A 25,521-nucleotide genomic window follows, 5' to 3' on the forward strand; every position below is an offset into this window, starting at 1 on the left:
GTGTGTGTTTAGGTGGTCTGCATCATAGGTGTAAACTCACTTTACAGGACCGGTCTCTCTGCTGGAATTCTCCTCTCTGCTCCCCATGGGGGTGAGATACGGTTGATATGATAAAAACTACTGTGTTGGAAAACTGCAGTTCTGCTACCATGTTATGTCTAAAAACGTTAGGAGATGTTGCTGACCTGACATAGGAAAACAATACACCTTGTGGTTTAACCTTGTACAACATGTTCAGACTGAATTCAAGAACAGTCACTGAATAACTAATAAAATGTGCAGCGCATCTGTAAAATAATATCAAGTCACAAAAACAAATGTATTATGTGGGACTGTGCAAAGCAAAAACAGCCTAAAATTATTAATATCTGCTACTAAGGGAGAACAAAAGTGGGCTCAAAAGGGAAATCACAATATCAAAACATATGTGCAACAGCTCAGGGATGTGTCCCCATAACAACAGTTTTTTAAAGCCAGGGTCAAACAGCATATGCACTATTATCTACAGGAGTAAAGTTCTGTAAAAATGATTGTATTAATAAAATATGATATATTATATGGGTATAGGGCTGTTTACTACCTAAAAGGCATGCATCTTCAAGTTCTCCTCTATCTAGCCGTTCATAAAGCGCACAATGTTGGAACAAATATGAATCGTAATTACTGCTTCGGAAGTGTGCCACAAGGACTGTTCTGAGACACTCAAAGTTACATACTACCTGCAGGATTATTAAATGCAGTTTTTCCTATTCCTAAACAGATATTCTATCTTTATCGATGTACATTTTGATAGGTGGGTACCGGCAACCACTTGTGGAAATGGTACAGTATGGTGTAAATCCGCCTTGATGTTATGCAATTCTCCTGGTATATTAGTGCATTTTGTTTTATTTCAACTGCCACAGTAACTATGCCATGGTAGCTACTTGACAAGGAGCACAAGACCTGCATGTAAATAAGTGTGAAAGGCTTAACTTCTGTAATTGTGTCGCTCCTAAACAATGGGTTGACTTAATTAATCAACTTCTAATATTACACACCTTTTGATTATTTGCTGTGAATCTCCTCCTTTGTCGGATGAAAGAATACAACTTTGACTCTAAAAAAATCTGTTCAGTCTCTTTTGTCACATCTGCTGTACTGGACAAATCTTAATTCTCACCATTACATCTAGAACTGCCATCTTAGAAAAAGCAGATGCATTACGTGCCCTTTTTATATATTGTTCCTGGTTACTACCTGTTCTCCCCAGATTGTTATTTGTAAGTAGAAATTGCTGATTTTGTGTCATTTCACAATTTGTGAATCTATAATAGATTTCTTTTGTAAACTGGAATTTGAAAACTACAGATTTGTAATGTTGCTAAATTGCACATTCACAATGTACCTGTTCGCTAAGCTATGTTTGTGAATCAGACCTTTAAGAGGTTTAGTACATCTCATCATCTTGTTTTTGCAACTGGTTTGCAAATCACACAACATTTTTCCATACAGCCTAGACTTCCACAAATGTCATGTTGTGCACTATGTTAAATATCTTAGAGGTTCGTGAATACTTCTCCTAATTGTGTTTTTTTTTTACCCTTTCTGCCTACATAGGAGTTCAGAGATTTTTTAAAACCCCTAAAACTGGCACAATTGGGTGTACACTATATCTCAGAATGTTTGAGCCAGAGAAAGGTATATAGATGGGCTATCTGTTAGACCATCAGTGCTATTTTGAAATTAGTCCTCTGATGCAAACATCTCGCAAAATCTGCCACATTGTCTCAGCTTCTGGAACGTTTGGCAACTTTGGTCCAGATGTATCAAAGTTTTGCCCATTCTGTGTCTACGGGAAAATGTGTTAATACATATGGCCCTAATATCTCTTCTTTGCAGTTTTTCAATTGAATTAATGATGTTTTTTATTGTTTCTAGTATACTTTTGCTGGTCAGCGCAGCCACCTTTTTTGTTGAGCTGGTACTCACAGGTACTAAGTACCAGCACTTAATGTTATGCTCCTGAGTACTGGGACTTTTTCACTTCCTAGGAGAGTACTGGAACTCATGCCAGGTAGGCTCAGTGGTACTACTGCTGCTAAGGATGAGGCTGTCAGAGTGGAGCCTGTCTGAATGCCACTCTGGCAGTCACAGTGCCAAAGTAGTCCAGTGCGTGCCACTACTGAATTATTCAGCAGCGGCTCCTTTGTATTATGTGAGGGTGTCCACATGCTAGAAATCTCAGTAACATACTATGATTGACAGATTTAGGTCCAATCAGGCCCTGCACTGTAAATCACAGGTGTGAAGTTTTGCATGCACTGGACATCCAGGCAGCCGGCTTAGATTTGGAAAGAAGAAAGCTGTGGGAGCTTTTTGTGTGAGTGAATGTCTGCTTTTGTGTAAGAGAGAGGGGAAGCAACTGAGAGGGAATCTGACATTCTCTGAAGGTATTTTTAAGAAAGTATGAGGAATGCTTTATGTGTGCATGTCTGCTTGTTCTATGTGTGAGCATGCTTGCATGTGCAAGAGAATATGTGAGGGTTGGGCCTATTACAAATAATAACAGAAGCGGCAAATATCACAAAATGAAGAAATTATAACATAATATATTACTTTGTCTTCATTTGATTCTTTTGTAAGGAGTTAGCCAGTTTATGTCAATACATTTATCATGTGTTTGGTATGTGGTGCAACTGTCTTTTAATGGCTGACCATTAACATAATAGTGCTATTGCTGGAGTGGCTGCACTGAAGGTAAAGAGATTCCTTCTCTTCTGGGTTGGGTCCTCTTCCCTGCAGGTCTTCTCACCCCTCTCTATTAGCATATCTTAAGTTTATCATTCTCCATGTCACTGTGTAGACAAGGGTTGGGCCATAAAAGGCTTTTTTCACACAGTATTCATAGTATACACCTACATCTTCTTGGAACAGTTTGGTCCACCCTTACAGGGTTCTTTCAAATCAACAACTAGGAAACCAGAGATTCACTTTAAGTCAACGGCGATAAAATAACTAACCGGTTATGTGGCAAGTTCAAAGCAATCACTGATCTAATCAGTGCATCTGGCTAATTGAAAAGCTTCTCTGTCTCAGGGATACATATGCCTCGATATCTGGTGCAAAATTAACTTATTTTATCACTCTATGTATGCTTGGTATACAGCGATGGACTGGAATTTTTCACGTTTATATATATGTTGTCTATAGAAAGTCATTGGATAGAAAATGTGCACAAACAGTAAGTATAATAACTCTACATTTGGAATTCACTGCGAAAGAACAAAGGCTCTCTTCAAATTGATGAGTTGTGCCACGTAATTAAACCGGAGCTTCTCAGCATTTAATGAGATCACTGATAACTCCTGGTACATAATGTTGCTGTTTAAAACACACACAGCAATGAACCGAGCTGGACCAGTCCATCTAAATACACTGCAAGGCTAAGATCATGCAGCGTTAAGGCAGTATAATACAGTGCACATCTGGTATTTCAAAGCACATTCCCATTATGAAACAGCGCTCGTCCAATATACATCGATGGCCCATCTTCCCACACCATCTCACCAATGCCCAATATCCCAAAGTCCTACGGCCACATATGCTGGCCTACAACTTTGGGAATGATGATAAATCTACACAAACTTAAATTTATCAAATTCATTCTGAAAATCCTTTGTCATTGTCTCATATGGCCCATCCATAGACATACACTGAACTGCATGAATATGCTCAGCATGTACAAGAGGATGCGAGGATGTAGCCCTTCAAATTAATGATTACTTGAAAACAGAGCCCATTGTAGAGACATGCATTTCAATACTTTTCTTTTCAAGTTAGCTTTCTTCAGAATAAAGTGGAAAGTATGAGAAAGTTAAAATATACGTTTAAGTTGAAAATTCCCCACCTATGTAATTAGTTTTGTCATTACTGAGTAAGGGCCTCATCACAATGTCGGTGGGACTGCCAACTACAGGCTTTCGGCAGTGGTCCCACCGAGAGACAGTCCTTTGGTTCGACAGCCCCATTATGATGTAGGAGGTCGGACCAAAAACATTGGGGGGAGATCACCATCTCCAACAGGATCTACAATCTCGTCGGGCGGCAGTCGGAATCGTATCCCTTGAATGGCGGCAGTGCCAAGGCAGGCAACGCCATTGGGATTATGATTTTAGAACAGAACAAAGGCCAATGCTGAGACTGACTGCTTCCTTATTTGTTAACCGAATTCATGAACAAAACATGAAATTCTGCTTTAGAAATTGCACCTTAGTCAAAAGGTACACTTTTCAATCTTCATTTATTTTTTCAAAGAACGACAAAATTTGTTGTGCATTTTAGTACAAAACGAACATGGACACTACAATGAGACAAAATTTGGAATGTTCACAACACACCCTATCAATATATATCCCATACACTTGGCCAAATTTACATTCATTTCACATTCACACAAACATCCATCCTAAAAAACAAAGGTCCCTAATTCACATTATCATGTATATTAAAGCAACAAGAATACAACCATTTAAGTTAATCAACCCTTTTCTCCAAAATAATTGTTTTCCTATATACAATATTAACTTCTAGGTGACCAGGGACCAGGTCGGTCGACGCGTTTCGAACCCCGACTGTTAAAGGGTTCTCCTCAGGACCAACAACTTTCTTCAGTTATACAGAATATGGTTGAAATCCATGTACACCACACTCCAAACGTCATGTACAGAAATAACCTATTAGCGCTGTGCGAACGGGTCCAAGTTGGAAAAGACAGCCGCGGGTCTGCGTGATCCACAGTTGTATCTGTAAAATGTAGCAATTGTCGTGATCAATTGATTGTCTACTGCCTTTTGATTTGTTCCACCAACAAGCGTACAAGTGTCCTCAACACCCCGTGTCACTGTAACAGCCGATTCCTCACACTTGCTCGCAGCGTCCGCTGCTTCCAAAACGGGTCTTCCTTGCTATCTGGTTTTCGGAGGCTTCTGAATTCGTTCTGGCGGCAATTCCTTCCCCGCTGTTCGACTGTTGGGATTATGATGTCCCTTTCTGACAGCCTTTTCATTCTGGTCTGACCGCCTTGAAAGGGTTGCCAGAAAGGGAATTTGGGGGGCTCCTTCCCTCGTGGACCACTGCAAAGTGGGCCTGGGGGCACATGTAGTGCCCCCATGAACATTCACACACCCTGTGCCATGCACAAAATGGGGCATTGCACACAATGCATGGATGTCCACAAAGTGCTTTTTTACTCTGCGGGTTATGTGGTCCAGTTCCAGGGCCACAGCATAGGCCACTGCGTTAAAGGTCACTTTCCAACCACCAGCATGGCAGTCCTATAGTAATTGGGCAGTCGGACTGCAGCCTGCTTGTCAGGCAGCCTCCTGATTGCCATGATAACAGACAGTAGTCCAACTGCCCACTTTCATAATCGGACCCTAAGGGCGGCTCTCTGCGCTTATCTTTTCATAGGCTGTGCCTCTATGGGGAAGAAAAGTCTGAAATGACTGACCAAAACCCCACAGCACTGCAATAAGATAGAATATCTGTGGTCCAGTACCACCTAGTATTAGCCTAAATCAAAGGCTAAATATCAGGCCAAGATTTTCACTTGGCCCATAGGGACATTGTTGTTTTTCACTACTTAGCATGAGCGTGTTGCAGCTTGCCTACTGCTTTGCAGATGTTAATGCGCATCTTTTATTTTTTGCAATATTTTCAAAGACTGCTTTCACGTGAGAACTCATGGATGTGTTCACTCTCTGCATGTTCCTGGGATTTTGACTTAACATTATGTACAAGGTCGAACAGCAGTGCCACTTGTTATTTTGCTCTGGCCAGTACTTAACCCTTGGACAAAACATACCAATGCAGCTGTTGTTTGGACAGCGTTCCTGGGTTTTTAGTGGAGTGCACAAATATGTGACACACATTTGGAGAGGGACCTTTCCAGGGAGAAGAGCACCCATGATGTAGATCTACAATTTATAGGCTATGGTATGGGGTCTGCTGATAAAGCTCAGAGATCTTCTATTATATAATAATGCTTCCTAGCAAGGGGAGGGAGGTTAGGCACTTTAGTCCTTTCTCCTTTGTCTTTCTTTGATGACATCTCCCTTCATGATTTATGGATTGACTGCTATGCTGACAATATTTGTGCTGTGCATTTTTCTGCATTTTGTGGCATGTATACTGCATGTTAGTGCACGTTAGTTAATATAAATATTTTGAACTGTTTTGTGTCTCTGTCAGATCTTATTATGGACAATTACAAGAGAGTGAGCAAAAGGGTGTGTCTTGTTACCACGATTCCTGAGAGATCTGGGATTGTTGTGTTCTGGGGTACCTAATCATTTGTTTCACTGTGAGTGAGTAGGATAGCAACAGAGGCACTATAGCTAGTCGGTACTGGTTTTGTGTGTACTAAGGTGGTGGGAAGACTCGGTCCCTATATACCAAGGTCCTATATTCTGCACATTTTTCTGTATTTGTGCGGAACTCCTGCAATGGGATGGTTAAAAATCACAGTGTTGAGCCAAGAACACACATTACTTGCCGAAGAGCGTACCCCATCACACAGTACTGAACGAAGATCAGACAATGCTGGATCAACATCACACAGAGCTTAGCTAAGATCACATACTGGTGGTCAAAAGAACAGAAAAAATCACGCATGACTGAGTCAAGGTCACGCATCACTGATTCAAGACAACATAGTGCTGGCTCAGTATTGCCTGTTGCTGACCCAATGTTACTCAACACAAGCACAAGATCATTCATATCTGGCTTAACAATGCACAGCGCTGCCAAAGAATCAAACACTAATGGTTCAAGATCAAAAAGCGAGGACCCAACAGCAATGGCCCAAGATCAAACAGTACATGGCCAAGGTCACAGCTTGCCTAATATCACACTGTGCAGGTTTTATGCACAGTTCTCAACCTAGTAAACTTGTACTGAAAATCTTGTGGCATAGAATGCATAGCCCAAACATAACTTGGCTCTTTAAATGCAATGGGATGCTTACACATTTGAGAGGGTATTAGTAGGAGACAGCTATTGATTGTCTTTATACGCTATGTGCCACATTTGCAGAGGGAATTTGCCTATACAGAAATTGGAGACTATTAACAAGAGTAATGCAAGGGCAAATGAATACTTGACAGATGGAAGGTGTCATTATATAATTATGTCGTGCCCCTACCCCATCTCTTGTCCCGCCCGCTAGATCACATTGTTGAGTATCTGCAAAAAAAAAATGTGCATTCAATGCACTGCTTAAAAGTTATATTTTAAAATTTTAATAGCAGTTCTGTGGATTATTGACAGCTCATAATATGTACAAAGATATTTTATATGGCGCGTGCAATTCTATCCTTTTATATGTTTTGCCTATTTAAAAGAGTTGCGATCTGATCTGCGCACATCTTCATTATTATTATGGTCTTCGGGTGCCACTGTATCGACTTTTAAATATCGACCTACAACAAAATTGATTGCAAGGTATTTTCTTGCACAATATTGTTACAGTAATTAAATGCAGAGTTACCCTGACCTCAACTCAGGATGCTTACCTTAACGATCTTAATTAACCAAGTCGATATTGTGTGTCTCGTACTGCTGGAGGTCAATATTTTTGTATTTAATAGTTTGACATACAACTAAGAGCTCTTTCTGGCACTTGGAAGGACAGCCGCAAATCCCAAGCACGCTGAGTTCATGAGATTCAATACATATTGTAGGATAATTTTTACCCTTACTTGCATTCCGAGAGACATTTGATTGTCAGATCTACTCTTAGCCTTTGTATGGATGCAAAAAAGCCTCCGAGAACACCCCACAAGCTTAGAACCGACAATCACTATTACAGCAAGCCTGGGACTTAATGCGAGAACCAGGAGTGTTTTAATGACCATGGTGCTGTTTGGAAGCTGTCACCAAGGCATTAAACACAGTGTGACGCCAGAGGTTTTGAAGTACATTGACGTTGCACAGAGCCACTAAGCAGAAGTAATAACACCTTGCTTTGTAGCAGGTGTCCAAAATCTGCTACTCTGAGTACTCAGCACTAAAGCGTAAAGGTCACAGTATAAAAAACATACATGAGTTGGATGTTCCAGTCAATCTGCTCTCTCAGAGAGAGTTTAAAGAGCAAAAGTGCAAGAGGTCATAACTGAAGAAATTCAGGAAGTGCTTTGTTCGATCAGTGGAGTACAAAAGTGTGCCTCAGCGCCTTGCAGTCGGACTCAGTCACAGAAAAGATTTTTATATTCGAGCTCTCGTCTTTATTTTCTTTTTCATCGTTCTTATGTCTCCTTTAGTTACTTGGTCAACAAATGTCCCAAATGTAAGCTACCACATTAAGTCGGAAAATCTAACAAAATACTGAGGCAATTAATCTTCTCCTTCAGTCGTCTTTTTGGCCTAATGGCCTCGATATAGCAGCTTCTTCTCAACTGTGTTTAAATATTTTTGCTGATGCTGGTAATAGCCGTACCCTTATTCCAACCTCCAAACATTTTCAAGGATGTTTGATGTTTCAGACCATTATTTTTTTTTAACCACTTCTATTTTTAGTTAATGTTTTTCTCAATGAAAAAGAATGTCAAAATAGCTTTTGCTCTGCAAGGCTCCAACAATTCTTGGTATGTGAATTGTTTTTGTCTGTGATTTTTGTTTTAATTTTCAGTGTCCTTTGGACGTATGTGCAAGTGTACAAATGGCACAAATTGGGGGGCAGATGTATCAATGAGTTGGTCGCTTTTGCGCCATGAAAGGGTGTGCAAGGAAGACACACCTACTCAGAATTTTCGAGGCTCGTAAGGCCATCTTGCGTGGCCCTGCATGGCTTGATCAAACTAGAGTAACACAACATAGCGCAAAGATTTGTGATGTGTTACTCTGCCCAAGGTAAGTGATTCATGGTGTGAATTTGTGTCCTGGGAACACGTTAAAATGCTAACTTTCCCCAGGTGAGGAATAACGAGAAGAAATGTCTTTATTTCTCCTCGTTTTTTCCTCCTTCTGCAGCACACATAGAAAGAGGAAAATGACTCGGAGGATTGTTTTGTGCAGGAAGGTGTCCCTTCCTGCACAAACAAAAATCCTGTCTGCAACACAGGCGCCATTACACAGTGTGCCTGCTTGGCGCTAGGCAGTCCATTGTGCACCAGTGCAGGGAAAGGACAGAAATGCGCAGTAGGATGTTAAATACAATGCATCCCTGCCCTTTCCCTTTCACGCAGCGCAGAAAGGTGTCTTGCTGTGCTGTGTGAGATATTGATGAGTCCGCCCCTAAATTTGAGTTCGTAGATTAGGCCTATGCTCGCTTGTGTTTTGCACCCACTATTCCCATCAGTGTTTTATTATTCGTTAGAGTGAGCATGGATCGTGTACAGTAGAATAATAACATGCACACCATGGGGAAAAATAGCTGCACATAGTATTCCCTATTGTGTTGTACACATCAGTAAACCTGTGGTAAAATAATTCACCCAGAAAAGATGCTGTTTACACCCCAAAGTTACTGGTGAGGTTTCTCTTCTTTACCCCGCTAGTGATCAGAGTAGAGTTGTGTAGTAAAGGAAGATACGCAGTCCAGCTGTATAGTTAGATAATCCTTTATTGTAGATTCCTTCTAGGATAGATGAGTAGGAGAAGATAGGAAGTATAGTAGTTTACTACAAGTTGTTTAACAGAACATTTTGTTTTCTCCTTTTAAAGCACAATTAGAAATTAGCGGCAATTTTCCTAGGTGGACACATAAAGAAGCCTGCTAAGACATTCAGAATCAAACCCAAAAATGCCACCAGCAGTATATATAATTATATTCACAATAACCAATAACAGGCTGTTTTCATTGTTGCTCAAAAGTCAATCCGAACTACTGGCACTTATGAGCAACCAATGTACTTTACTAAGTGCTCATCTCACCTTCCTATACAGAAATTTGGCTAGCTTGCATAAACAAAAGGTGTGTTGTGTTTTTTACTAAGGGTTTCCAATTGTGTCATAGACAATGTTAGTGCAGCATGTATTGCCTTTGTCAAACTTAGAACAACAAGGGGTAAAACAGAGACCCCACTACCCTGTGCCATTTCTTTCTCCTGAACTGCTTCTGAGATGATCATTGATGTATATTATATACTTATTGTTATATATATAGGGCCAGATGTAGGTGGCCGTTTGAGGCCATTTACAGAGCGGTAATGGCCGATTTTGTCCGTTACCGATCGGTAAATGGGTGACAGTTATGTAGGGGGCATTATTTTACCGAATCGGTAAAATTACCTAATCAGTAATTTTAACGATTCGGTAAAATAAAAATTCGGTAATTTTACAGATTCTGAGGCATCCAGATGCAGGTGGGACTCTTCAGAGTCCCAGAGGCCTTACCGAATCGGTATTTTACCATCAAATAGAATTTGATGGTAAAATACCGATTCCGGTGTGCATGCACATGTGTGCATGCACACCTATGCCATGTGACAGGCAGACCTGCCCTTAGAGCATGTATGCCTGCCACATGGCACCCAAGCCTGTTTTGGGGGTGCCAGAGGGTGTCAAAGTGACACCCCCTGCACCCTTGTGAAAATCGGTATTTACCGATTCGGTAAATACCGAATCGGTAATGCCCATTCATTCCTAGGGGCTTCAAAGTCCATAGGAATGAATGGGCATTACCGATTCGGTATTTACCGAATCGGTAAATACCGAATTCTTCCGAATCGGTATTCCAGCACATCTGGGATACCTACATATCCACCCCTTAGATTTACTGATTTTTAATTACCGAATCGGTAAAATTCGGTAATTAAAAATCGGTAAATCTATTTTACCTACATCTGGCCCATAATCATTTGTGAATAATACTTGGGACTTGATACGAGTCAGACATGTCAGATGCATTATTACATCTGATAAAAATCTGATTCTGAAGTGTTTGTAATATATTTCTGCAACAATTGCAGCATATTCTAAATATTTGGAGAACATGGGGATTTTGATAATTACCGCATCAAAATTCAAATGCCCTGGGGAATACTAGGTCTTTTACCCTTGTAAAATTACAGCACATGTGCCTGCCTAATTTTAATAAATTGTAAGGTGTGCAGTCATTGCACCACTTGCAACTCGTAATTTAATGGACTACTTTTAGTCATGCCCTTCATGTCTTCACTTCTCTGGCCCACTTACCAAAATACTACGTCTGCTTTGCATTTAATAACATACATACTGGCATAACAACCAGCCCTCCACATCCCTTAGTACTCCCATCGTCTCCTTAATTTAAGAATAAAATCTGGATTCCTGTGAAGCCTTTCCTACACTCCTTAGTAAATTTTAAAAATACTACCCAGCATACAGAATCATTCAACACTTCCCTCACGTTTCCCATTCTACCCTATATTATAGGTACCTGACATAAGTCACTACCTCTCTCAAATCCCTTGTTCTTTTTTCAGCTCCCTCTTTGAACATGGTGAAAGATGTGACTGCATGCAATAGTAGCATGTCTGTTACAATAACAGAGTTGATATTCCTGAGTGCAACCTCTTTTTCTCCAATCCCCCTGTCTTTAGAGATTAAAGGGAGGTTGCAAAGACAGAGGAAAAGTCAGCCTAGCATGACCTCTTTCCCTTCTTGAGATGGAAAGGATGGATGGAGGGACCTTTACCACCTACTCTTTTTCTGGCTCTTAGGTTCCGGACAACAGAGAGCTGGATGTGGGGTGTGCAGCATCCACCCCCCCCCCCCAGCCTGGGTACCTGCCAATTACTATGCTACACGCAGAGCTTAATGTTACACGTCTTTATTGGTATATGTATAACGATGAACTCACTATTCTAAAACAAGCTTTCATTGCATTCTGCTCTGACACCTAACATCACAGCTCCCCATGTTAATTTCTTTATTTATATATCTATATATATATTTATGTATGTGTGTGTGTACAATTACATCTCTTCAATCAACCTTCTTCAGTGTCAGAAATATTTAAAGATGGTGAAAAGGAACAGCAGTCACGGAGTTTTGAGGTTCAGTCATTCCTTTACCCTCAGATCACAAGATCACCATATGCCCCTTGATGGACACTACGTAGAAAGGTTCAACATTATAGGGAGCCTCAGATTTCCTTTTTCACATTTGTTGGATGATCTCTAGATCTCCTCTCTTAAACAAGTTGTTTGCATGTCACCTCTTGTCTGCATAAGCTTCCATTTTATAATTGTTAACCAAGTCCTTTGTACGAGTTGTGTTCTCATTTTCTTCTCTTAAGTTGGTCCATTCGAGGTAACTTTGCTGTCTTTGCTCTACTGAACATGAAAGTCACAGGACTTTTGCCTGTGGTTTAATGAAGTGTTGCACGATAAGTGTGTAGGGTAGAATTCAATACCGCTTTTGAACTGATTTAATCAAGGATTGCATGCTGCACTGATTTTTTTAGCATGGTCATAAAATGCTCAATGAGTCCATTGGCCTGTGGTCATAAAGGTGTACTCTTTTGATGTTTTATGTTCAGATGCTATAGGAAATCCTTGAATTATCAACTGTTAAAAGGTGGGCCATTATCAGAATTCAAAATAGCTGGAAAGCCCCATGTTGTAAAGATGCAATCTAGTCTCTCAATGACTCGCTCGTGAGTTGTGGATGAGAGATCTGTGATTAATGGAAAACGTGAGTAGTTGGCTGCAATAACCATTATATGATGTCCATTATCAAGTGGACCAAATACATCGATGGCTATTCTCTCCCATACAGACTTAGGACATTCTGACATATTAAGATTATGTTGAGTAATATTTGTAGAAAGGCAGTTGCATAGACGACCGGCCTTGGGTTCCTTTGCAACCCTTTCATCTAAATATGGTAGTCAAACTCAGCAACAATATCACAATGTCCTTTGTGAGATACTTCAATTATTTTCTGTCGCAAACGTTCTGTAATTAGTATTTTCAACCCTTGCACTGTAACTCCTTCCTAGGTTATGGACAATTTATCTTTAACACTTTTTTTTTTTGGGTATTCACCATCACTGGTGAGAGGTCTAGTGTGTTGGTCCCATGACTGATGTGTAATTATATCTTTGAACTTCAGCATGTCAATATCATGGCAGCAATGCTCTGGGCTAAAGATATATTTTTGATTTTACAATGAAATTAATGCAGGCTTTAGCCATCTTGAATGGAGTACCTTGACCTTGTATAGGCATTCTGGAAAAGTGGTCCACATGGTTTTGAACCTTCCCTGGATAATGCACATTAGTATAATTATACTTTTGTAATGGTAGTCCCCATCATTCAATGCGAGGAGGCATCTTGGCTTTTGGATTGGCAAAGATAGTCAGTAAAGCTTGATGATCAGTTACCAGAGTAATAAACCTTGAGTTGTTATAAGCGTGGATGCTGCCCATGTGTACACTTTCATTTTCGATGGCATAAGACGTGGCAATGGAGACAATTCATTGTATCCATCTTCAGCATTATGTTTATCGATGCACTGCTGTTGATGATGAACGGTATTAAGCAACTATTTATTTTCAATGTAAACTTTGGACAATGTTTGTTATGACTTTGGTGCTTTGGCATGTTGACTTTTCTTTGAGTGACAATTTTTCCTCACATGCAGCCAGTCCGACATACACATGTTTCTGTAAGGTAAACATCGTCATGGCACAACCATCTGCCTCATTTACACTTCATATTGAGGCCGAAAAACTGTTTGACGATGATTTAGATGACGATTGACTTCGTTCATTGTTGATTTGCCTCAATTGATGTCACTACTTGGTCTTTTGGGTGTGTGTTGAACGTTGCTTCTGGAATGTTCTGGTGGCCATTTTGTGTTTGTACAGTGAGCACTTACTTTTTACTTCTATTTACAAACCAGCATAACATGGTTCTCTTTTCCAGAGCCTTTTTATATCTGTCCTATGGTGGAACATTTACCTTTACATGGAAACAAAAATCCACATCTAAAACATAATTATTTTTTATGTGTAGACATCAATTTGTGTCCTTCAATCTTTTGCTTTGGCTTACTTTTTATACTTAGGATTGATCCACTCTGGGCACCTTCAGCCTCCATGTCAGCAGGTTGACTTTCAGCATGCTCCTTAGCTCTAGCAGCCATTAAGACTCACTCCAGATTAAGAGTTTTTCTCAGGATTTGTTGTCTGAATGAATCTGTCAAGCATCCATCATTAACTCTATGACACATAGCTTCTTCATCATTAAATTCTTGAACTTACAGTGTTTGATGAGTGTATTGATCCTCTACACAAATTCATCAATGGTTTTACCAACTTTTTGGCGTTCTTGTCTGAAAATGTATCTTTCATAATCAATGTTTGTTACTAGATTGAACTTGAGATTCAACGTTTCATTAATCAGACAGTATGTGATTTCTTCGCCAGTTTGCAGCATTTTCTTTATGACTTCTTTAACACCATCACCAGCAAGACTTTTGAGATACTTGATAATATTTTTGTTATGGGTCTCCAGTGCATCAATTAAATCATCAAATATCTCTATCCAAGCAGTCCATCTATCACCAAAATGTTGTTTTTTGGTGGTATCGAAAGGTGGTGGTGGTTTCAGGAATGCAGCAGCATCGCACACCAGAGTGGAATTTACTGACACTGCTGGTGGATAACTGTGACTTGGTTTAGGCAACTCATCAGTGAGACCTTGCAATGTGTTGGCCTCTGATTTATCTTTAATGATAGATGGAAACATGACTTTCTTCACTGCCATCTGAAAAATTTGACAATTACCATATTCGCTCTTGGCTTTTTATTCTTTGCAGACTTGTGAAGTTGTTCTGAGCCCCACTCACCAACTCTGTGAATGAACCGTTTAGGGTAAGGACGGATCCATAAGCACAACCTGTGCACTTCTCCTTGAGCCTACTCCACTAAGTGCTGTGATAGGATGACTCTCTTTAGTGTATTCATTGCGTCATTTTTTTCTTCTCTTCTAAATGTCAGTTTGCTTTGTCTGACACCTGGTTGATCTGCGCCTTGCAGCAAGTTCTAATTATCAGCAGTCATGCTTCATAAACCGGGTTGAATACTTCTTCAGCATTAACACTCTGTATAATGTATAACTTAATCTTGTGTAGGATTTTGGTACTTTTATGTATGGTCTAACCAGCAGGTTCTCGGCCATCAACGTACAGATTCTTTGGAACGCTCTATAGTCTTCACCTGCTTTACAGCAGATGTAGTTTTGCTTTGACACCACATGCATGAAGCATCAATTCAGTGTTTTGACAGCAACACATGTGGCATGCATGAGCAGTTTGCTAGGACCACAACAAAAGAAGAGCAAGGTTGTTCTTCAGGTTACTGATCCCCTATCTCACCGCCAGTTGTAGCGTCCTCCCTGGCTAGGTGCCCACCAATGACTACACCACACACAGAGCTTAATATTATGCAGTTTTATTCCTCTGCATGTAACTGAAAACTCAACATTCTAAAACAATCTTTCATTGGATTCTACTCTAATACATATGCCACAGCTCTACGGAGTCCATTAGGAGACAAAAGGTTCCATCATAAAACTCAACAAAACACTATAATGCGGATGAAAAATAAAACAGAATCTAGTGATCCAGGAGAAAGCAGGAGTAAATGTTAGTTTTCAACTTTGTGAAGCAATAGTGATGAGTAATAACATCTTTGTTATAACAGCACTGCACAACAGCACGCTGCCCTGAACCCTAGATTTCACTAAAAGAATAGACAACTATACACAACGGAAATATGCTTAAACACTTTAATAATGCTATTCTGGTCTAGCTTTTCATTACACCAGTCTGAAAGGAGATGAAAAGTATGTCTTCCCTTGCAATTTTTGTTCAGCAGCTCAAAAGAGAATATCCAGTGCAAACTAGCTTATTGGGATTCTTGCAGGCAGAGAACATCACCCTCTTAATCAAGACATTTTTTTCCAGTCACGGGAAAGATGTTCCACAGGGCTGAGCAGATTTCACTAGAAAGAATGAGAACCAGGTAACCTGATGAGTCAACAGTAGACTGGCCCCACCATTCCAGTCAACTCCCCATGTATACATATTTTCTCAAAGAAGCCATAATCAAAACAGCTGATTTGGAGAAAATGCTGCAGTGATTTGGGAACCTAAATCCTGTTTCAGGAGTGTCTGCTTCCAAAAGCAACTTTTTCTTTGTGTCATGATTCCTGCACAGCGTGTAGCTGAGTGTACCTGTTGAGCTAATTCATAAACATCAATGCTTTACAGATCCTAAATGTGAAATTCTACAATTCGAGTGAATTGCTCTCCAGAACTGTTTCCAAGTTCATAGGTGTTGGAAATTGGGCTATTATTTGTGCTGCCTGCACAAGTAATAGGTGCGCAATTGTCCTTACCAGGAACCAAGAACCCCATGGTAGCACTTGGCTCTCACAGAGTCACGAAGCAGAGCAGTCCAAGGCCTACTCAAGGGAGGTGGTGTGTTGTCTAGTAATCCCCATTCACTGGCATGCAATATTAGCACTGAATAGATGATTGTCCACTCAGTATTTGTATTTAAAAAAATAAGTACATTTATTACATACATACACCTCTAAATACTATGCAATAATTTACAAATATATACATTGTTATATGGAAAATACCATATATGATATTTTGTAATCACCTGTGACCCCCCTAAAGGGGTCACACTGTCATACCAAGTGAGTCAATCGGTTTTGTTAAACTTTAAGAGCAACTAACCACATGTTGAAGCATCATTGTGTATTTAAATGCAATTGTCAAAATAATAACCCTGCATGAAAACACTAACTAAGGCAAAACAAACATATATATATAGTGAGCAGCAATTATTGTCAAAACATGTGTTTTTTTACTTTTTATAAATCCTTCACCCTCAAACTGCAATCAGAAGCATAGCCCTTAAAGGGCATCACATTCACATAATACTGCATTTCACCCATACACTTATCCTATAGAGCACACTTCAATGCCAGTATTATAATTAACCACCTTTAGGCCTTAGAGGTTGTGAGAAGCTGGCCTGGCATATGAAGTTCACTGATGTAAGTGGGCACCTTGCACCAGTCCAGACAACTCTTATGATGATTTAAGAGGTCTCAGACAACCTTAGAAAGCTGCCCAAGTGGTAGCTGTGGAGAACAGCCTTCAGACCTTGTCTTGAAGGAGAGTAAAGCAGCTTGTTTTACCAGAATCCAATCCTTTAGTATGGATTAAATTAAAATGAACCACACAAAGTATTTATAAAAATATGTATTTATTATATAACACTATCTAGTATGATACAGTATCTCCCACATGGAAATAGACACAAAGCAGGCAAAGCAAAGAAATCACACTAAATAGCACTAATACCCATTGGCCCCCCAGGGGGGACCAAACCATATACTAGGAAAATGGTATAAGAGCCCCAACTCGAGTCAAGACAATGTTGAGAGGGCGTAGAATTTCTGGAGACCCACTGAACCACCCAAGGTAAGTAGAAAGGGACCACACGGAGAGTGTGGAGAGTGTGCATAGTGTGAACACAACTGCATGGGAGTCAGGGCAGGCCCGAGCAATCAGGGGAGCCCAAAGACAACAAAGGTGACCCTCAAATTGACCCGCCGGCCGGAGGCACAGGAGTTGCAAGAGGACCCCAAACAGCTCTCCAAAAGATGCAAGCCACGATGCACACAATGTGGTGTGGCCAAAGCTTCTGGTCACTGGTGGTGCTTGAGGTTGGGGCTACTTGGAGCCCAAACAACGTCTTACAAAATGTCAACAAGCCTTTGCAACTGCAAAGGAAAAGCAGTAGTCAGGGGTTAGGTTACGAGGACTACTGGACTCAAACTTGGTGAGAGGGTAGAGCAGGCCTTGGGTGCTGGGGAAAACAACCACCTGTGTTGCAGAGCCCACGGAGTCCGGAGGAGCTCAGGATCAGCAGACAGGTCCACTTATTTGCGGTGCCTGGGAATGCAGGGGAGGGACTCCTTCACTCCAAGGGAGATTACTTGGTACTCCTTTATGCTTCACGGGTCTTGGAAGGTTCCTGTATGATTCACAGGCACTGATTTATTTATTTATTATTTATTTTTAGAGTTTTCTATAGCGCGAACTTGAACCGATTAGGTTATCAGAGCGCTTTACATAGCACCAGTTCCGTTACATGTTATCACAGCAGTTTACATAGAATCAGTTACGTTGCACATTTCAGGATCTTGAACCGATTAGGTTATCAAAGCGCTTTACATAGGACAGCCTTCGATGTCCAGTGCCCTCCTCCGCCGTGTAGCGGGGGACCTCTTCCAGCCCTCCGAATTCGTCGAGCTGTCGGTACTAGGCTCCTGGAATTTCAGCTGCCCCTTTACAACTAATTCTAGGGGTCACATAGGGGTGGTATAGAATACATAGGTCCACTGCAAACACTAGTGATAAGGGTCAATTACGTACACATAGGAAGGGATATGACTGGCCAAACTCTAGAAGACGCATAGGGGTGGTATATGGTGTAAGGACTTCAGCGAATACCAAAGCTTAACATTATTGCAATCGGTCAAAGGTCTACTGCATACACTAATGATTAGAGTCATCTCTACACACATAGGGAGGGGATATGACTGGATAAACTCCAAGAGTCACATAGGCATGGTATATGGTGCTAGGTCTAAAGCAGATACCATTAACTAGAGTCACTACACAAGACAAAGCAGAGTTCCATGAGTGTGGATGCAGCCACAGCACAAAGGGAGGGTGGGAGGGATGCAAGGGCATGGAGAGAAGGAAACATTTGAGGGTCATCCACAGTGAGAAGGGCTAAGGCCAGGGGCATGGTAGGGGGCCAGAGCCCAGCGAAACTGTCTGAGAACAGCAGCAAAGTGTCGGTCAGAACAGAGCAAAAGTCAAGAAGTCCAGCAGAGAAGGTGGGAGCCCAGGTGAGGGATGACGCCGGAGGCCAGCCGCAGGCACGTCGCCATCCTGGAGAGCCTGCAGCCATCCGGCTCGGTGGGCGTGAGAGAGCGCAAGGTGGCGAAGGTGCAGGTGCGATCACGCGTTGTCCGTGAGGTGCTGCCACGGCAGCTGGTGGGCCGTGCGTGGATACAGCCGCCCTGGAAGATGTGTGGCCTCCGGGAGACACGAGCAGCCCATTCAGCACCGGAGCCATTGGTGCCATGCTGCAGGGGGATACAGCCGCTCTGGAAGATGTGTGGCCTCCGGGAGACACGAGCAGCCCATTCAGCACCGGAGCCATTGGTGCCATGCTGCAGGGGGGGAGGGGGGAGCGATCCAGGAGATCCAGCTCCTGCTGCAGGACCACGGGGCAAAACGGAAGTGGCAGAGGCCCCCAAAGCAACAGCGGGACGGGTGGCAGGCCCGACAGCCAGGAAGAGGGCCGCAGGAGAGGCAAGAGGCTGGGGGGAAGTTCGGGCGAGCCAGAAGAAGCGGCGATCGCCATCCGAGGGTCGCCGCCGGCCGCCATCTTGAAGTCAGGCAGGCACTGGGAGGATTCCCTCGCTGGGGGACACCGCCGAGTTGGGGCTAGACGGAGCCAGGACCCGTTGGCTGCTGCGAACAATTGGTGCGAGACTGGGCAAGCCGGGGGAGCGCAGGTCGCAATCCTACCTCCCAGCGGCGGCTGCAGACGGCGGAGTCCACGGCGAGATGCCGCCCGCCATTTTGAGCGCGGCCGCACCTCTCCTCCTTTTCCTCGGGAGACCGGACCCGTCCGCCAAGCCAGGATCCACTGCCGCAGCCCAGCAAATGCCCCAATTGCTCCTCCACATGTAAGTAACAAGGGGGGATCCGAAGAAGGGCCAGATCAGCCCAGAGCCGGGTTCGTGCAGCTCGTGACCCAGGAGCCGAGGCATCAAGAAACAAATGGCTGCACTAATATGTATTGATGATGAAGCAGACTGGAAGGAAGATGAAGCCAGCCAAAAGCAAAAATCAGAGTGCCCAGAATGTAGAAGTGCAATGGTTTCAATTCTGAAACTTATCCCAAGAAGAATCTAGGGACCTACACCCAGGTAAGCCCTTTAGTACCCTAAGAAAAGGGTTGGGAAAACTCAGGGGATCCTCCGAGGGGAGGATCTGGACATGGGGGAGGTTACTCCCATGTCCTTTGTCCAGTTTCGAGTGGGAGCCAACGGCTCCTAGGACTGGTTTGAATTGGACTATGCACAGGGACACCAAATGTACCCCTCATGCAGACTTTCAGGCACTGGCAAACACACCCACCCAGCCCTAATACACTAAATCTTGTCTGGGGGTGGTCACACCTCCCTGTGACAGGATGCCTATTGTTCTGTCTTCCTCTGCTCAAGCTTGGCTCAGCAGCAGTAGGGCAGAAATGTATCTCTGGTCAGCAGCAGCAATTTTCTGTTGTGCAGGACTAGAAGGCTGGTACCAGGAACACTATGCTCTTCAAGTGCTTGAACTCATACATCCCACACTGTTGATGGATTCAACCCAAGATCTGTGATTGGGGGTTGAGTGTCTGAAAAGTTTCAGCACTCTGTCCATCATCTCTTTGTGCTTGCTTTATTCACCCTAAGTTGGCTGGGTATGCCCAGATGAAGGCAATAGAAGCAGGGGTACTCCAAATTTTTGTTTGCGGTCCAGAGGTGGGAGTAGCAAGTAGCAAAAGAAAGCAGGAACAAAACCTCTTACAGTGACCTAAAAGTATTCAACAATTTTTGGGCAATTAAGTCAGTTATTTATACATAGGGTGCATCTGATGACACATTAGACTTCTCTCATATTTATTGTTTTTTTATTTATTCTTCAATATACAAAAATATATATACTTTTTTGATTTTTCTGCAGTTTTCATTTACATGACATACATAAATATTACATTTAAATGACAGTTGACATACATTTGTTCAATTGCGTCATATTTACTGAAATTGATGTTCTAGATATAACCCCTTATATACAAGTGTAAGCATTCATTCCAGCATACATACACACACTTTCTCACATACAAACAACAGTGACAAAATACATAAAAATTTGCAGGCTTTATGATGAAGTATTATTGTTGTCCAATACAAGACTCCTCGTAATGTAGTATCAATCTGTCAGAAATCAGGAAGCAGTACATGTAGGATTGTTATGATCTCTATTTAAATTATTTTCCACGTTACAGTTTTTATGTTATTTCAATTTGTCGTTTCCGAGGGTCTTTGTATGCGTACAGCCTACGTACGTTTCGGTGATATTAAATTCGGATTCACCTTCTTCAGGGCCAATTAGGACTAAACCAATGTATGCAATGGTCATAACCTGCGGGGTTCTCTTTGGTCTTAATGTATAAGGCAGTACAGTAGAATGAAATCTACTGTGGCTTTGATGAGGCGCCTAGTTTTATCAGTTGATGGAAGTTCTTAAAATGGCACAGTCATATAGCTATGAAGTCTATTGACATATAGGTAAGTTGTGATAATTAGCTCCTAACCCGATTTCAAGGAGTTGTCCTATGATGGTCTTATATAAGAGGAGTGAAAAAGAACAGGAGTGAAACCCATAGACCAGACTGGGACTGGGTATGAAGGATATATAGGAAACAATGTCCCACTAGGTATCAATAACAGAGACAGTTTGAAAATTGCATACAGTACGTATTGCAGAGAAGGAACACAAGGAGTCTCAGTACATTTGTGAAAAGGTTATTAATCACCAATTTTCATGGAAATGGGAAGCACAGTTAAAAAGCAGCACTGTACATGAAGGACATTCATGGAGCAACCCAAATGGCACTTGGTGACAAGGTGATAACAAAGTGAAGGTGACGACGCAAGTGAACGTGGTGAACAGCGTGGTCGGCGCAAAGTGATAAAGAACAATCAAACATAGGCTTCACATTGAGTCTACAGAATTAAAATGTTCAAATTCGGCACAGTTATGAGCCTATTGATAATGCGCCGTAAAATTGCGCTGTGTTTGTCGACGGCGTTTCGATCCTCTATCATTTGGGATCCTCTTCAGGACAGGGTTGACGTTGATTTGGAGTGCTGAAGTCAGGGAGCGCTGACAGGGGAGGTCAGTCGTCCAATGGTAGTGGGCCCAGGCGATCAGAGGAGAAGCAGTGATCTGAGCTGGGGGATCCAGGTCTCGGCGAGTCGAGCCGGTAAAGCACCTCACATACGGCAAAACATGTTTAACCAGAAATCATTGAGCAAGTTAGTCTTCCGACTACTGGATCAGTACCACCTGGAACCAGGTATGTCAGATTTTTGTTTTTCACTGAGATAGCGTCACTATGCAAAAGCATCTGAGTGAACGACGAAGTATTCAAAATTGTTTGTGCTATTTGGGGTCTAATTTTTCTTCATTTCTAAACTCCTAAACTGAGAAGCGATTTTTATGGGCTCAGAACACACTGTTTCATAACGATATATCTTTGTTAAAGTGCCCTTGTTCTGCTCCTTAATCTTCTCTTCGCTCCAATATCTTTTTCAAGGTCCCTTCTATTTATGGCATTCTTCAAGTTCCAAGATTATGCTTCTGTACTTTAAGGTAGAGAAAAGCACCAGGCAAGTAGCTCAATGGTAAATAAATGAAAGCAATAAACATTATAAAGCTAGAAAAAGAACTTCATTCATTTTTCTTGCCAGGTGCCACCTAGGAGCTGTACAATATGGAGTTACATTTTGGAGAAATTTGATGTGCTTCCTCTGAAGGTGGTCACAGAGAAGCTAGCAGCCAGATTCATCAATGTCCCGATTTGCGAGTCCTTAATAGCGATTATTAAGGAATCACTATTAAGGACTCGCAAAACGGGATTCATGTAGAAATCGCAATATTATTTGCGATTTCTACAGCTTCCTTATTTGCAATTAGCAAATTGCTAATTGCAAATAAGGAATGACTCCCCATTCATTCCTACGGGCCTAAAGGCAAATAAGGATGCGATTTCAAGGGTGCCAGGGGTGTCCAAAGGACACCCTGTAGCACCCCTGAAATGTAAATGCAGACTGATGTTGCGCACACACATGTCCAAAGGACATGTGTGTGTGTAACATACAACTTAGAAAAATGCACTAAAGTGCATTTTTCTAAGTTTTCGCTATTTACCACGTAGTCAGACTTCACTGTAAATAGCGGCCAAAAATAGCGATTTCGCAATTCTAAAATGGTTCATGAATTGCATTTAAGGAATCTCAAATAGAGATTCCTTAAATGCAATTCCTCGCAATTTACCGATTTCGCAATTTGCGATTTTTGCATTTGGGGGGATGAAACCCAAATGCAAAAATTGCGCTCGCAAAGGGCCAGATTCTCAGAATATGTTCGGTTTAACCCAATTTTTTCAACACATGTTTTCTGAAGCTCCTATCAAGACATACCTCTTCGTAAAGTGAAAACTGAAAACTGATTTGACATGTTTGGATAGCCAAGTGGTTATGTGTCATGTTAGCTGAGATAAGCAAAAAACCTTCGGCCAATTCATTTTGAAAATATAATGCAGAATGTTGAACAAAATAGGATTTCTTTTTTTCTGTAGAATATTGATAAATTTTCCACATAGGTCAAATTAAAACACAAAATATATTGCAAGACTTTGAAAGTGTGTGTGAAATAAATGTTGTTAAATTAATTATTTACCTGTGAGCAGATAGATCTTTTTTGATGTCTGATCCTACTTCTGACAGAAATCATCTCAATGCCACAGAGTATGTTAAACTTTCACATACAATAGGAATAAGGTTCAAGTGTTTTGTTTTCGGCAAGTTTTGTGTCAGGGAATGCGTAGACAAATGAATGACAATTTCTTTGTAATTGCTAGTATATTCCATTACATGTGTGCACTTTTCATCAATCAAATGAATTCTGTGTGTGTGCACACTTAAGAGCCTGTGTGTGTTTGGGTGGGTGAGTGTTGTGAAAAAGTGAAGTACCGGTGGAGCAAGGGGATTGTAAATAAGCCCCAAAGTTGTTATAAATAAAACCCACTTAAAATATAATCAGGCTTAATTGTTGGTATAGAACGATGAATTGATGCTAGAAATTAGCATATGAAAGCACAGATGAAGGGCACGCCATTACATTGGCGATGGATTTCTAAGATACTTATGTGATATGGAGGAATTGCTGCCTATCTACATGGATACTGGAAATATTTCCTGAAATCAACAATCTATTGCCACTTTTCAGGTGTCACTGCAAAGTGGATGATTTTCCCCTTCCATAATGTCAGGTGGTAAATCAGCCAGTTAATCTTTCAAAATGTTCAGCTGCTTCATCACCACTCCATTAGGGACACAATAGGGGAGCCTTGCAAGTCTGTACCACTGGGCCATCTGTCTTTTAACAGAACATCTAACAAGGTGTGTGCTGATTTCCTATGTAATCTCTAATACTGCCTTCCCTAAATCTCGAGCTTCCCTAACGCCTACATGGCTAATCTGTGTCTACGCAGTTCAAAATTAGTGGTTTGAGAAACAATGTAGATTTTAAATTATAGCCTGCATGATTCTCAGGAGAACTATCTGCTTTAAGCATACTACACACAATATCCGGGTCTGTGTGGAAATTAAATATCAGAGAAGCCTTGTGAGATACCCCCTCCAAGGAATGCTCATCAATTCTCTGTAAATTCTGCTGTGAATGGTGCTTTCAAAGCATATGCAGCCACTTCACACATCCAGCTTCATGACACTGCAAGATATTTCTATTCATGCCAAGCCTCCTCCAAGAGAGAGATACTTGGTCTGCATAAATGTAAGAAAAACAAGAAGTTGTGCAAGCTATAGGTAGCTCCAAAACCTACACAAGATCATGAACACGTCAACAAAATCAAGCACAGACCTGATCACAAAGCAAGTTAAAATACTTCCACAGCCTGGTTTTGGTTGTTCTACATTTCTCCAGGCCTGGCTGTGAGCCATTGGAGTAGGCTTAGGAAACTCAGAAACTGTAAATAAACAAGGAAATATTTATGCAACCTGTGGATTTAAGAAATAGTATGTTCTTCAGACAAGAATGGAATATAACACCAGAAAGAAAGATATATTTATGAAAATATACTTTAATTTACAATACAATAACTTGCATATACGCGTGGAGAAAATTAGAAAAATAGGTATTGAATAAGATTTTGTTTTGGGAAATGATTGTACCAGGTTAGGAAGGAACCAGGGAAAATGTTCTGACACCAGTCAAAACAGGAACATAAATACAAAGTTTTATTTGATGAGCAGAAACTGGTTCCTGCATCTCAAAGTTGTAACTAAGTGACCCAGACCCGCCCAGGTAAAAGGAAATTAGATTTCGACAGGAGACAAGGTACCTGATTCAGGTAGTGGCTGTTTGTAGTGTGATGCTTTGCAAACAGCCTCCACTTTTGTGTAGCAAAGAGCTAACTAATGCTTTAATGTACAGTGTGCAGAGAGAATGGCAAAAACTGCCAACTTCATTAATACTGAAGAGGCATGTATTGTGTACACCGTTCGTTACACAAAGAAGTTAATCTAGTGACAGATAATTGCAAGGTATCAACGGCAGCTCCTCCACTACGGCGGAGCATCTTCGCCCCCCGCC

The 25,521-nt window shown here is 41.4% G+C and overlaps 1 protein-coding gene across 3 annotated transcripts in view; it reads left to right on the forward strand.

Moving 5' to 3' along the window:
• The window catches only part of LOC147697113 (gamma-aminobutyric acid receptor subunit gamma-3), a 1,420,783-nt gene that overhangs the window by 570,671 nt on the left and 824,591 nt on the right, over positions 1–25,521 (forward strand). The gene's annotated exons all lie outside the window — the stretch shown is intronic.

This window comes from Lissotriton vulgaris, chromosome 8 (assembly GCF_964263255.1).
Source record: "Lissotriton vulgaris chromosome 8, aLisVul1.2, whole genome shotgun sequence".
NCBI lineage: Eukaryota > Metazoa > Chordata > Amphibia > Caudata > Salamandridae > Lissotriton > Lissotriton vulgaris.